General features: G+C 39.3%; 1 long non-coding RNA gene across 1 annotated transcript in view; it reads right to left on the bottom strand.

Annotated features, from left to right (window-relative positions):
- LOC131937422 (uncharacterized) overlaps positions 1-12,574 on the bottom strand; it is a 51,432-nt gene extending 38,858 nt beyond the window's left edge. Inside the window, exon 1 of the long non-coding RNA XR_009386222.1 lies at positions 12,464-12,574. This is a non-coding gene — a long non-coding RNA (uncharacterized LOC131937422). The remainder of the gene's footprint in view (positions 1-12,463) is intronic.
- Positions 12,575-16,661: the final 4,087 nt, after the last annotated feature.

Here is a 16,661-nt window from a genome sequence, read left to right as displayed (position 1 = left end):
CCCACTGTAAACCTGTACCCTGTCGCCTGTCATCCCACTGTAAACCTGTACCCTGTCATCCCACTGTAAACCTGTACCCTGTCATCCCACTGTAAACCTGTCGCCTGTCATCCCACTGTAAACCTGTACCCTGTGATCCTACTGTAAACCTGTACCCTGTCGCCTGTGATCCCCCTGTAAACCTGTCGCCTGTGATCCTACTGTAAACCTACCCTGTGATCCCACAGTAAACCTGTCGCCTGTGATCCCAAGGTAAACCTGTTGCCTGTGATCCCACTGTAAACCTGTCACCTGTGATCCCACTGTAAACCTGTACCCTGTCATCCCACTGTAAACCTGTCGCCTGTGATCCCACTGTAAACCTGTACCCTGTGATCCCACTGTAAACCTGTCGCCTGTGATCCCACTGTAAACCTGTACCCTGCCATCCCACTGTAAACCTGTACCCTGTCATCCCACTGTAAACCTGTACCCTGTCGCCTGTCATCCCACTGTAAACCTGTACCCTGTCATCCCACTGTAAACCTGTACCCTGTCATCCCACTGTAAACCTGTCGCCTGTCATCCCACTGTAAACCTGTACCCTGTGATCCTACTGTAAACCTGTACCCTGTCGCCTGTGATCCCCCTGTAAACCTGTCGCCTGTGATCCCACTGTAAACCTACCCTGTGATCCCACAGTAAACCTGTCGCCTGTGATCCCAAGGTAAACCTGTTGCCTGTGATCCCACTGTAAACCTGTCACCTGTGATCCCACTGTAAACCTGTACCCTGTGATCCCACTGTAAACCTGTCGCCTGTGATCCCACTGTAAACCTGTCACCTGTGATCCCACTGTAAACCTGTCACCTGTGATCCCACTGTAAACCTGTCGCCTGTGATCCCACTGTAAACCTGTCGCCTGTCATCCCACTGTAAACCTGTCGCCTGTAATCCCACTGTAAACCTGTACCCTGTGATCCCACTGTAAACCTGTCGCCTGTCATCCCACTGTAAACCTGTACCCTGTCATCCCACTGTAAACCTGTACCCTGTGGTCTGGTCACTATCCCATTTCTCGCGGCCTAAACTCTCGTGTCCTCTCGCTACGGTCCAACGGTTACCGAGTGTTGACGAACACCAAGTGACGAAACAAAATGGCTGCTGACAAGGTCAAGTCACGCTATTAAACCAGCAATTGATTTAGTGTCAATACAGTTAGTTTGATGCAATTTTATTTTTAATTTTAAAAAATACAGGAGTACGCCAATGTTATGTACAATACATCAACATTATCATATCTGGTCTATTAATAATTTCAAGTATTAGAGCCAATAATGTTTGTAATAGTCAGGTGACCGAGTGGTTGAGAGGTAAAGCTCTAGCTACTAAACAGGAAGCTTCTAGAAATGTACAGGGTTGTCTAGTCCGGTAGAGTGGTTAGTTGATGTATTAGTTTATGTGTTAGTGGATGTGTTAGTGGGTGTGTTAGTGGATGTGTTAGTGGATGAGTTAGTGGATGAGTTAGTGGATGTGTAGTGGGTGAGATGGTGGGTGAGATGGTGGGTGAGATGGTGGTTGAGTTCGTTGATGAGCTGATGGATGCTCTAATAGAACCGAACAACTTACAGCTACTGGCAACATGGGTGGAAGCCATACCACCATTCCATTTGCCCACTTATACCAAAGCCCTATTTATCCGGGCCATACCAAAGCCCTATTTGTCCGGCCCACACCAAAGTCCTATTTGTCCGGCTCATACAAATATGGTACATGTCCGGCCCATACCAAAGTCCTATTTGTCCGGCCCACACCAAAGTCCTATTTGTCCGACTCATACAAATATGGTACATGTCCGGCCCATACCAAAGTCCTATTTGTCCGGCCCACACCAAAGTCCTATTTGTCCGGCCCATACCAACAATATATTTGTCCGGCTCATACAAATATGGTACATGTCCGGCCCATACCAAAGTCCTATTTGTCCGGCCCACACCAAAGTCCTATTTGTCCGGCTCATACAAATATGGTACATGTCCGGCCCATACCAAAGTCCTATTTGTCCGGCTCATACAAATATGGTACATGTCCGGCCCATACCAAAGTCCTATTTGTCCGGCCCACACCAAAGTCCTATTTGTCCGGCTCATACAAATATGGTACATGTCCGGCCCATACCAAAGTCCTATTTGTCCGGCTCATACAAATATGGTACATGTCCGGCCCATACCAACAATATATTTGTCCGGCTCACACCCACGTCCCGTTTGTCCGTCTCTAGGTTGTTCTCAATATGTTGTATCGGCACAAAGCTACACGTTTTACAAATTTTTCTGATGCCATTGTCAAAGCGATTTGTAGTTAGAATTTGATCACTTGTCAAAATGACTATTCCGTGTGAAATTTCGTGTGTACGTCACTGTATTTAACATTTAATTTTTTTTTCTAAGATGGCATGAATCACGTGATTCTATTTTTACCCAAACAAAAATACTAAAAATAGAAAATGGAAGGAATTAATGCAACAGTCTCATTTTCTTTCTCTCTCACTCTTTACGTATATATATATATATATATATATATATATATATATATATATATATATATATATATATATATATATATATATATATAAAGACTTGGATTTCCAGCTAAAAAGTCCAATATGTTTGCTACTATTTTTAGCTCCTACAGAAATAGATCAGAATTAACGTAGATTTTTCCGCTTATTTGGATGTCCATTGTTAGCCAAACTGGCCAGTGGTGGGAGGGGAATGGGGGAGGGTAGAGATAACTTTAAGCATAGAAAAGCAGGGAAGAATCAATGATGTGACCTTGAACTCTAGACGATGTTTAAGGCGACCAAGATGTTGACACGTGGGATGGGCTGAAGGCTTCGGTGTTTACTAAAAGATGAAGTTTCACATCAGGATGTTGACAGCGTCAAGACGGATGTTGTCAATTTACAAACGGATGTTGTCATTGAACAACCGGAAGTGATATTTTTAACCGCGTGATGTCAAAGCAAAACTTGGTGTTGACATTGTTTAACCGGAAGTTGTTGCTTAATTCTTCCCAGCTTGCCATGTCAACGCCCAGAGGTCAAGAAATCAAGTTGGCCTTGATGTATCGATACCCAGACTTCCTATCGATACCCAGACTTCCTATCGATACCGAAACTTCATATCGATATCAAACTTTATTTTGATATTCAAACTTCAGATAAATACCCAAACTTGACCCTCCCAACTATGACATCACGGTTGCCCACTGAACCGAATCCGCCCACAATCTCTAGCATCCAACAAGAAGAACAAATGAACGTCTTTGTTTTTCTCAGATCACAACAACACGCGACGAGTACGCTAGTATCGGTATCGGCGGTGTTCGCGGTAAAGCTATGAGCTACAACACATTATCTTCGGATTCTAGGAAATTCTAGCTTTGAATAGTCTTTTTTTTAAATTATTCATTGGTGTACAATTCTATATTTTACCAAAAATGTTTTTTTCTTCTTAACTTTTGAAAGCACTAAGACAAGGTAAACTTGGTAGACTTGGGCACTTGTTTGTCATATTTCAAATACTTTTTTAAATATCGGACATGTTAAACCAAGCATAACTAAGCACATGTTTTCGTCGTCGTCATATTTCAAATACTCTCTTAAAATCTCTCATTTACTAGCGTCGATACCCAATCTTCGGAGATACACAAATGTTTTTATCCGCCATCCCCCCCCCCCACCCCCACCCCCAATACCAAAATCACAAATCATAAACAGCACATTGGGCCACCGTTGTATCAACAAACGATACATCGATCAGAAACCAATAAATCAACTCCTTACCGCCCATCTATTCATAATTGCGCTTTAGCCGCGAGAGCATTGATTGTGGCGGCAAACACCATCAGAGCAGACTGGAGTCTTTTGTTTTGACACCAGCAGACGGCAAGCAACATGGTGTAGGGAGGCAGCTCAGGTATTTATACACAAGTACACGGCAAACATGCATCAACTGCGCCGATAGCTCTGGCTTTATTGTCGTACCTGTATGTATAGCACGACATATATATGTAACACTGGCGTGTGTATTTCTGGCTGTCGTTGTTGTACCAGTATAGATCAAAGGTGAATGTTAGAAGAGCGAATTAAAATCATTCAAGCGTGACTTGGAGACACGGGCGGGGACAATCGGTACAGGCTGGAATAAATCGTTCGACTGGAACGGCGGAGTTACTTCCGCTTACGTCATAAAAGTCTTTTGTTTCGAGGGCCGGGGCGGTGATAACCGTGCTGTTGTTTTATTATCTGCCCCTGCTTGAGGGGACTGACATGGATTATCTCGATATGGACAACTCTCTGATCACTTCAGGCAAACATGATGGTCAGGTGGGGACAACTCTCTGATCACATCAGGCAAACATGATGGTCAGGTGGGGACAACTCTCTGATCACATCAGGCAAACATGATGGTCAGGTGGGGACAACTCTCTGATCACTTCAGGCAAACATGATGGTCAGGTGGGGACAACTCTCTGATCACTTCAGACAAACATGATGGTCAGGTGGGGACAACTCTCTGATCACTTCAGGCAAACATGATGGTCAGGTGGGGACAACTCTCTGATCACTTCAGGCAAACATGATGGTCAGGTGGGGACAACTCTCTCATCACTTCAGACAAACATGATGGTCAGGTGGGGACAACTCTCTGATCACTTCAGGCAAACATGATGGTCAGGTGGGGACAACTCTCTGATCACTTCAGGCAAACATGATGGTCAGGTGGGGACAACTCTCTGATCACATCAGGCAAACATGATGGTCAAATGGGGACAACTCTCTGATCAGTTCAGGCAAACATGATGGTCAAATGGGGACAACTCTCTGATCAGTTCAGGCAAACATGATGGTCAGGTGGGGACAACTCTCTGATCACTTCAGACAAACATGATGGTCAGGTGGGGACAACTCTCTGATCACATCAGGCAAACATGATGGTCAGGTGGGGACAACTCTCTGATCACTTCAGGCAAACATGATGGTCAGGTGGGGACAACTCTCTGATCACATCAGGCAAACATGATGGTCAAATGGGGACAACTCTCTGATCAGTTCAGGCAAACATGATGGTCAAATGGGGACAACTCTCTCATCACTTCAGACAAACATGATGGTCAGGTGGGGACAACTCTCTGATCACTTCAGACAAACATGATGGTCAGATGGGGACAACTCGCGGATCACATCAGGCAAACATGATGGTCAGGTGGGGACAACTCTCTGATCACATCAGGCAAACATGATGGTCAGGTGGGGACAACTCTCTGATCAGTTCAGGCAAACATGATGGTCAGGTGGGGACAACTCTCTGATCACATCAGGCAAACATGATGGTCAAATGGGGACAACTCTCTGATCAGTTCAGGCAAACATGATGGTCAGGTGGGGACAACTCTCTCATCACTTCAGGCAAACATGATGGTCAGGTGGGGACAACTCTCTGATCACTTCAGGCAAACATGATGGTCAGGTGGGGACAACTCTCTGATCACTTCAGACAAACATGATGGTCAGGTGGGGACAACTCTCTGATTACTTCAGGCAAACATGATGTTCAGATGGGGACAACTCTCTGATCAGTTCAGGCAAACATGATGGTCAGGTGGGGACAACTCTCTGATCACTTCAGGCAAACATGATGTTCAGATGGGGACAACTCTCTGATCACTTCAGACAAACATGATGGTCAGGTGGGGACAACTCTCTGATTACTTCAGGCAAACATGATGTTCAGGTGGGGACAACTCTCTGATCACATCAGGCAAACATGATATTGCGCTGATGTTCAGGTGGGGACAACTCTCTGATCAATTCAGGCAAACATGATATTGCGCTGATGTTCAGGTGGGGACAACTCTCTGATCAATTCAGGCAAACATGATATTGCGCTGATGTTCAGGTGGGGACAACTCTCTGATCAATTCAGGCAAACATGATGGTCAGGTGGGGACAACTCTCTGATTACTTCATGATATTGCGCTGATGTTCAGATGGTTAGACACGCATCATAGCTGCATGATGTCAACAGCGACATCATGGTTTAGTGATGTCACTCAGAACATCATTGTTTACTGGTTTAGTGCGAATGTACTTTTCGACTTGACTCTCCCCTCCCGCATTCTTTCAACTGGCCCTAACACCCTCAACACCTCACACCCTAACACCCTCAACACCTAACACCCTCCTCCTATCCCCCCCCCCCCCTCCATCTGATGTAAGATCGGATATCAAACAACGACACGCTCCAATAGACCAAGAAACAAATATGTACTTCAGTCAGTTTGTGAGGCAAGGTGGGTTTAGTGAAGGTAATCGATTCAATATGGGTAGGTAACTTGTGCAGTTGTATGGGTAGGTAACTGGCACAGCTATATGGGTAGGTAACTTGTGCAGTTGTATGGGTAGGTAACTTGTGCAGTTGTATGGGTAGGTAACTTGTGCAGCTATATGGGTAGGTAACTTGTGCAGCTAAATGGGTAGGTAACTTGTGCAGCTATATGGGTAGGTAACTTGTGCAGCTAAATGGGTAGGTAACTTGTGCAGCTAAATGGGTAGGTAACTTGTGCAGCTATATGGGTAGGTAACTTGTGCAGCTATATGCTAAGGTAACTTGTGCAATTGTATGGGTAGGTAACTTGTGCAGCTAAATGGGTAGGTAACTTGTGCAGCTAAATGGGTAGGTAACTTGTGCAGCTATATGGGTAGGTAACTTGTGCATTTGTATGGGTAGGTAACTTGTGCAGCTAAATGGGTAGGTAACTTGTGCAATTGTATGGGTAGGTAACTTGTGCAGCTAAATGGGTAGGTAACTTGTGCAGCTATATGGGTAGGTAACTTGTGCATTTGTATGGGTAGGTAACTTGTGCAGCTAAATGGGTAGGTAACTTGTGCAGCTAAATGGGTAGGTAACTTGTGCAGCTATATGGGTAGGTAACTTGTGCAGCTATATGGGTAGGTAACTGGCACAGCTAAATGGATAGGTAACTGGCACAGCTAAATGGATAGGTAACTAGCCCTTGGAGCAGTTTACATCAACTTATTTTCACGTGATAGTATTTCTATTGGTCCTAAAGAATAAAAAGAAATGTTTCAACACTGAGCGAGTATGTGCGTGTGTTGGGGGGGGGGGGTCAACTGAGCGAATGGGGGGGGGGGGGCGGTCAACAATGAGCGAGTGTGGGGAAGGGGGTCAACTGAGCGAGTGGGGGGGGGGGGTCAACACTGAGCGGGTGTGTGAACCAAAAAATTAGGAGGAATATTGGGGGTGGGGGGAGTAGAGATACATGTAACACAGTAGGATTTCTCCTAAACGCTTTTTAATTGAAGTCAATGATAGGTAAAAATTCCCATTAAACAATTTACAAAAATTATAGTCGTTCATGCTATGTACCACAACATGTTTAAGTTTACATAAAATTATCTCATACCGAGCTAATTTACATGATATTAAAATAGAGATTTTGTTTTCATTTCGTGAAATCCTAACATGGAGGTGATGAGGTCACATAATCTTGTCTCGATTGTCCACCGTCTATTCACACTACAGGATTCGACAATTGTAGTGTGATACGGCGGGTGAAGTAGAGCTCATCTGTTTCAATGACCTTCATATAAAGGGATAGCTTGGTTTGTATTATTAGGTTGTAAGGTGGTAATACTGAAATTTTCGATACAGGCTAATTAGAGCAGTTATTACTTGTAGGCGAGCCTTTCAAATTAGGAAATTGCAATACTTCAATGTAAATTTAAAACAAAGTTAACACGTATTTACTTACAATAAAAACAAATGAACATTAAAGTTCTGTATTCACGGTAAAGATAATACGCTACTGCCTTAGTCTTCATTCATTCCAAGCAATTTTTCTTATTCAGCGTCAAAAGTCTTCAGTCTGTCTTGGGTTAAGTCACAGTCAAAAAATGTAAGTTTTATAAACTGACTTTCTAAGTAACCACTAATAAATTAAACTAATAAATTTATAACCAAATATACAGAGGATGGTTGCAGCAATCAAACATTATTTTTAAAAAAAAAGAACTTAAATGTATAGTTAGCGTTGAAAGTGATCTATTCAACATTAACTTAAATGTATAGTTATCCATTGGCGTTTTGTTGTATTTAACATTAACTGAAAGGTATAGTTATCCATAAGAGTTATGTTGCATAGAACATGATCTGAAAGGTATATTTATCAATGAGACTTAGGTTGTATTGATCATTCACTAGCTAACGCTAAAAGACTGTTGCTGTTTTTAAATTAAGTGTGGATAAAAGTTGCTGTAGTGAAAAGGTCAAGTAGGTATTTCATATTTTTCAATCGATATTTGAACAATTTGTAGTTAAATATCGATAAGAAACCAAAAGCATTCTTTAAACACACACACACACAATCATATATATATATATATATATATATATATATATATATATATATATATATATATATATATATATATATATGTGTGTGTGTGTGTGTGTGTGTGTGTATAAATATATATATATATATATATATATATATATATATATATATATATATATATATATATATATATATATATATATATTTATTTATTTATTTATTTATTTATTTAAATATATAAATAAATAAATAAATATATATATATACATATATATATATATATATATATATATATATATATATATATATATATTTATTTATTTATTTATTTATTTATTTATTTATTTATTTATTTATTTATTTATTTATTTATTTATTTATTTATACACACACACACACACACACACACACATATATATATATATATATATATATATATATATATATATATATATATATATATATATATATATATATATATATATATATATATATATATATATATGTATATATATATATGTATATATATATATATATGTATATATATATATATATATATATATATATATATATATATATTACAGGCAAAGTATGGATACCAGGTATTCTATAGACTGCCTAGGCAATGTATCCCTTTGGTTTTCAAGCAACGTATGAAATATTGGAGTTATTATATACTTTTCCTAGGCAGTATATAGAATACCTCGAGATTATGTAGAATGCATAGGGATTATAAAGAATGACAAGAACTGCTCAGGTAAAGTGTGAAATTCCCAGATTTTAAAAGTCTTTAGTAACAAACAGTCATAAGGTGGGATTGTGAAAGATTATTTTTTTAAAATCTGCCACAGCTACCGTATTAATCGTATGTATCGATGTCAAATTAATCAATCAAAAGAAAATCGCGCCTAAATTAACTTCTAAAAAAGCAGCTGTCACAATTTAAATGCCTGAATAGCCACTGAGGATTTCAATCGCAACAAGCTGACATTGTGCCAAGTCATGAACGGTCAGGTAGACTTGACTACGATGCTTGCGGTCTGCCGATAATTCCTGGATTCTGATTATTTGTACGACCGTCTGGTTGTAATTAAGCCAGGTGAAAAGCATTAGAAATATTTCCACCTGAATGTTTTCTATTTTTAGATATGCACTTACGGGCAGGTGACACTTGAGCAATAGTAATTGATTGATGTGATTCGGCGACGGAAAGTTTATTTTTATTCAAGTGTGGTTTGAATAAACTATTTCATTCTTGGCTATATGTGTACGTTTATATGTATGTGTATCTGTAAGTGTATGTGTATGTGTGCGTGTGCGTACAACTGTCTAAGAGGGCTAGTACATTTGCAGGCCTCTGACCATTTTACTCGCTAATTGCCGAGTGTTCTCAGACCACTAAAAACAAAGACAGCGGTGGAAGTAGATCACAACGTGGTGGATATATTTAACTGGTTTGGTGCTAAATCGATGGTGCACCAATCAACGTAAATAATATGTCCACCAAGTTGTGTGCTACTTCCAACTATGTCGTTTTTTAAGTGGCCTGACAACCACAAACTTGGTGAGATGATCTTGGTACACCATTATAAACTTAGTGAGATGACCTTGGTACACCATTATAAACTTGGTGAGATGATCTTGGTACACCATTACAAACTTAGTGAGATGATCTTGGTACACCATTATAAACTTGGTGAGATGATCTTGGTACACCATTACAAACTTAGTGAGATGATCTTGGTACACCATTATAAAATTGGTGGGATGATCTTGGTACACCATTATAAACTTGGTACACCATTTTACACCCACTAGGCACAGTGCGAATTGAAATGAGCAAATACCATCAGGTTCCTTACAATACCTTTCTTTCATGGCTCTGAAACTTTTCACTATTGTCTGTGTGTGTTGTATATTGTGTAAGAAACGTCAATAATTGAACACCTCTGTAGCATAGTAACTATTGGTAGAGATGTGACATATATTGTAGGACTTAGAAATTAGCTGGTATACGACAGGGAAAAGTTAGAATAGTGAGTTGTGTTAATTATCGTTCCTATCGTTGTCGTTTAGTTTTGTCATCGTGCAAGTTTAGTTTAGTTATCGTCGAGTTTTGTCATCGTCGGGATTATCTATTCTTAAGTGCCATAAATGAACAAAGCGTATTCTACACTTTGCTTGTTTGTTATTGGGTATTCAATAGAGACTAGGAAATGTATGAAATATTGATGTATTTCATACGTTACCTGCCCATTTCAGTATAAATTGGCCTAGGTGTTCTATATAATGCCGGATTTTATACTTTGCCTGTAACATATATATACATATATATATATATATATATATATATATATATATATATATATATATATATATATATATATATATATCAGGTAATTTAATTGACATGATGGAACTTAAATGCGCGATTTTAAGATGTCATTTATAGTCCAAACTACAATGATACAAATTTTATCTCAATACTAAAACTATAATACTTTATAAATTGGTGATTATCTTTAAAACTGTAAAGATGACTAAATAATTTTTTGTTACTAATTAACAGAACATACTTTTAAAAAAAAATGTTATAAATAATTAACATAATCTACCTTCTAAAATGTTTTGACTAAGAAACAGAATCTACCTTCTAAAATGTTTTGACTAAGAAACAGAATCTACCTTCTAAAATGTTTTGACTAAGAAACTGAATCTACCTTCTAAAATGTTTTGACTAAGAAACAGAATCTACCTTCTAAAATGTTTTGACTAAGAAACAGAATCTACCTTCTAAAATGTTTTGACTAAGAAACAGAATCTACCTCCTAAAATGTTTTGACTAAGAAACAGAATCTACCTTCTAAAATGTTTTGACTAAGAAACAGAATCTACCTTCTAAAATGTTTTGACTAAGAAACTGAATCTACCTTCTAAAATGTTTTGACTAAGAAACAGAATCTACCTTCTAAAATGTTTTGACTAAGAAACAGAATCTACCTTCTAAAATGTTTTGACTAAGAAACAGAATCTACCTTCTAAAATGTTTTGACTAAGAAACAGAATCTACCTTCTAAAATGTTTTGACTAGACTAAGAAACAGAATCAACCTTCTAAAATGTTTTGACTAAGAAACAGAATCTTCCTTCTAAAATGTTTTGACTAAGAAACAGAATCTACCTTCTAAAATGTTTTGACTAAGAAACTGAATCTACCTTCTAAAATGTTTTGACTAAGAAACAGAATCTACCTTCTAAAATGTTATGACTAAGAAACAGAATCTACCTTCTAAAATGTTTTGACTAAGAAACAGAATCTACCTTCTAAAATGTTTTGACTAAGAAACAGAATCTACCTTCTAAAATGTTTTGACTAAGAAAACAGAATCTACCTTCTAAAATGTTTTGACTAAGAAAACAGAATCTACCTTCTAAAATGTTTTGACTAAGAAACAGAATCTACCTTCTAAAATGTTTTGACTAAGAAACAGAATCTACCTTCTAAAATGTTTTGACTAAGAAACAGAATCTACCTTCTAAAATGTTTTGACTAAGAAACAGAATCTACCTTCTAAAATGTTTTGACTAAGAAACAGAATCTACCTTCTAAAATGTTTTGACTAGACTAAGAAACAGAATCAACCTTCTAAAATGTTTTGACTAAGAAACAGAATCTTCCTTCTAAAATGTTTTGACTAAGAAACAGAATCTACCTTCTAAAATGTTTTGACTAAGAAACTGAATCTACCTTCTAAAATGTTTTGACTAAGAAACAGAATCTACCTTCTAAAATGTTATGACTAAGAAACAGAATCTACCTTCTAAAATGTTTTGACTAAGAAACAGAATCTACCTTCTAAAATGTTTTGACTAAGAAACAGAATCTACCTTCTAAAATGTTTTGACTAAGAAACAGAATCTACCTTCTAAAATGTTTTGACTAAGAAAACAGAATCTACCTTCTAAAATGTTTTGACTAAGAAACAGAATCTACCTTCTAAAATGTTTTGACTAAGAAACAGAATCTACCTTCTAAAATGTTTTGACTAAGAAACAGAATCTACCTTCTAAAATGTTGAAATGTCTAAACCGTAGCCAGGTAAGAATTTGAAATTCCCGACGACCAAACGACTTTTGCTGTCTGGCTTCCTACTCCCACAGTGGAGAGCTCCACACGAGCCACGCCTTAAATAACGATTGCGCGCGCTGACGTCGGCAGACGATCGGGTAGGGGGCGGGGGATGTGTTAGGTACACACGACTGATCTCACTCCATACAAACACAATGTCAGTCTGTACAAACATACAAACACAATGGCAGCCTAAACAGAACTACAAACACAATGTCAGCCTATACAAACATACAAACACAATGGCAGTCTATACAAACATACAAACACAATGGCAGTGTATACAAATACAATTTCTCAGTATAAACACATACACACATTGTATATATATATATATATATATATATATATATATATATATATATATATATATATATATATATATATATGTTACAGGCAAAGTGTAAATTCACAATTTCTCAGTATAAACACATACACACATTGTATATATATATATATATATATATATATATATATATATATATATATATATATATATATATATATATATATATATGTTACAGGCAAAGTGTAAATTCACCGTTTTACTAGTTTTAGGGCCCTTGCCCGAGATGCAAACGCGCCAAATTGGGCAGGGACTCACATTCTGTGAATAGAATACTGGGGGGGGGGGGGGGATCGGTCTGCAAGCTCTCAAACAGGGGGTGAAAACTGACCGCGAGTGACCAGCGCCTAATAATATCAATACATACATGGAAAACATGTCTTTGGGTCGACACTACCTTGGACTTCGTCAAGTATTAAAACAAACCCTGGGGTGTTCGGGTAAACCTGTAGAGTAGTTCAGGCTAGAGGTCTTAGTATTGATATCTGTAGCAAATTTCAATACAACAACTTCGGCAGTTTTAAAAAAAAAAGGATTTATATACATAGGGTTATCTTTTTCAAGGCCCTCGATAACTCACTTCGGATTTCGGATTTCTTATTGGAACATTGGCGCCCAGCCTCTACGACCCCCCCCCCCCTGCGGACAGAAATCTGACCACCATGTAAATTACCACCTCTATATATAAGTGTAAACATTATATTAAATAAACCGGGAGTGATCTCCCCTAAACTTTCTCGAATATTGTTATATAAAACAAAACAGGGGATGGGAACTCGGGATATAGACATAAATTTTAATCCATTTGAAATACTTAAACTTTTTAAAATAGAATAAAATCTCGTAGAGAAAAGAATTGCACACCAGTGAACGCCAAATAAAATGTGCATAATAGTGCGGAATATTATTAGTACTTTATAAATTTACATTAGTTTTTGAGAAATCGGAAATAGCGTAAATTAGTACTTCCGGTCAACGGAAATTACTCACAATTTGATAGAAGATAGAGAATTAGACCTTTTACTTACATGTGAAATTTCATTTATCTTTCTGAAATAGTACTCAAGTTATGGCTTTTGAAAAATTCAAAGTAAAAAAGTACCACTTTCGGTTATCGTAAATCGCTCAAAATTTGATGCGGATCTACGAATTTGATAAAATACTTATATATGAAATTTCATCAACCTAGCTGTAACGGTGTAGATAGGTAAGTTATATGCTCCCTCGCCTGTCTTTCCCTAACATAACAAACGTAGTCTTCTGGGCTGAGTGGTCTCAGGGACGTTCTGTAGGCTGGGGTCAGGGACGTTCTGCAGACTGGGGTCAGAGAACCAAACTGGAAGCTTTCGGGATACCAGTTGTATTAAATATGAAATTTGTGAAATAATCAATGTTACTAGTAAAGGAAGAAGTTTATAACATTTTAGAATTAGTGTAGGGGTAATATATCAGTCACAATGTCAGTCATTCCGAACATACAAACAAAAAAATGACATTTAGTAAAACCACCACTTAGTCCATACAGCGACAAGGTCTCAGTAAGTTCAAACAAGCAAGCACAAATTTAGTGTCAGTAGCAGCACCAACAGTTTGGACACCACAAACAAACTAGGCTGTTAACTTTTACTTTCAAGATGGGAGGTAACAAACTAGGTTGTTAACTTTTCCTTTCAATAAGGGAGGTAACAAACTAGGCTGTTAACTTTTTCTTTCAAAATGGGAGGTAACAAACTAGGTTGTTAACTTTTTCTTTCAATAAGGGAGGTAACAAACTAGGCTGTTAACTTTTTTTTTCAAAATGGGAGGTAACAAACTAGGCTGTTAACTTTTTCTTTCAAAATGGGAGGTAACAAACTAGGCTGTTAACTTTTTCTTTCAATATGGGAGGTAACAAACTAGGCTGTTAACTTTTTCTTTCAATATGGGAGGTAACAAACTAGGCTGTTAACTTTTTCTTTCAATATGGGAGGTAACAAACTAGGCTGTTAACTTTTTCTTTCAATATGGGAGGTAACAAACTAGGCTGTTAACTTTTTCTTTCAATATGGGAGGTAACACACTTGATTGTGAACTTTTTGTTTCAACATCAGAGGTAACAATCCAGAGTCAAGTCTCTTATTTTAATTCGACCAAAATACACCAATCAATAGATGTTCGATCCACAATATTACAGCCATGTTTAATTGAGGGAAAATGAATTGTTCGTGTCCAGCAGCTCGTGCTACATCGTGCTGTGTCTGCTTGCTGGACCGACACGGCTTTAACACGCTCCACCGTTCGTTTGGTTCTAGAACAGTTCCAGATCAGTTCCATTTGCCTACTGTAAGCGATACAATACCCGCCAGTTCCATTTGCCTACTGTAAGCGATACAATACCCGCTAGTTCTGTTTGCCTACTGTAAGCGATACAATACCCGACAGTTCTGTTTGCCTACTGTAAGCGATACAGTACCTGCTCGCTCCGTTTGCCGACTGTAAGCGATACAATACCCGACAGTTCTGTTTGCCGACTGTAAACGATACAATACCCGACAGTTTTGTTTGCCGACTGTAAGCGATACAGTACCTGCTCGCTCCGTTTGCCGACTGTAAGCGATACAATACCCGACAGTTCTGTTTGCCGACTGTAAACGATACAATACCCGACAGTTTTGTTTGCCGACTGTAAACGATACAATACCCGCCAGTTCCGTTTGCCTACTGTAAGCGATACAATACCCGCCGTTTTGTTTGCCGACTGTAAGCGATACAATACCCGCCGTTTTGTTTGCCGACTGTAAGCGATACAATACCCTCTGGATACAGAAAGCTGCTCACCTCGACGTTAACAGTACAAGTCAAGTGTCTCCTCACACGGAGGTGTGTAGCCCAGTAGAGGGCCCCACACAATGACGTGAGCAAGTAGAGGGCCCCACACAATGACGTGAGCAAGTAGAGGGCCCCACATAATGACGTGAGCAAGTAGAGGGCCCCACATAATGACGCCAGCAAGTAGAGGGCCCCACATAATGACGCCAGCAAGTAGAGGGCCCCACACAATGACGTGAGCAAGTAGAGGGCCCCACATAATGACGCCAGCAAGTAGAGGGCCCCACATAATGACGCCAGCAAGTAAAGGGCCCCACATAATGACGTGTGCAAGTAGAGGGCCCCACACAATGACGTGAGCAAGTAGAGGGCCCCACATAATGACGCCAGCAAGTAAAGGGCCCCACATAATGACGTGTGCAAGTAGAGGGCCCCACACAATGACGTGAGCAAGTAGAGGGCCCCACATAATGACGCCAGCAAGTAAAGGGCCCCACATAATGACGTCAGCAAGTAGAGGGCCCCACATAATGACGTCAGCAAGTAGAGGGCCCCACATAATGACGTCAGCAAGTAAAGGGTCCCACATAATGACGTCAGCAAGTAGAGGGCCCCACATAATGACGCCAGCAAGTAAAGGGCCCCACATAATGACGCCAGCAAGTAAAGGGCCCCACATATTGACGCCAGCAAGTAAAGGGCCCCACACAATAAGGTGAGCAAGTAGAGGGCCCCATTATGTGACGTGAGCAAGTAGAGGGCCCCACACAATGACGTGAGCAAGTAAAGGGCCCCATTATGTGACGTGAGCAAGTAGAGGGCCCCACATAATGACGTGAGCAAGTAGAGGGCCCCACATAATGACGTGAGCAAGTAGAGGGCCCCACATAATGACGTGTGCAAGTAGAGGGCCCCACACAATAAGGTGAGCAAGTAGAGGGCCCCACATAATGACGTGAGCAAGTAGAGGGCCCCACAT

Source organism: Physella acuta, unplaced genomic scaffold (genome assembly GCF_028476545.2).
Source record: "Physella acuta isolate Inbredline_101_S28 unplaced genomic scaffold, ASM2847654v3 ptg000210l, whole genome shotgun sequence".
Lineage (NCBI taxonomy): Eukaryota > Metazoa > Mollusca > Gastropoda > Physidae > Physella > Physella acuta.
Note: the sequence above shows the minus strand (reverse complement) of the source record. Positions and strands in the feature narration are given on the sequence as shown.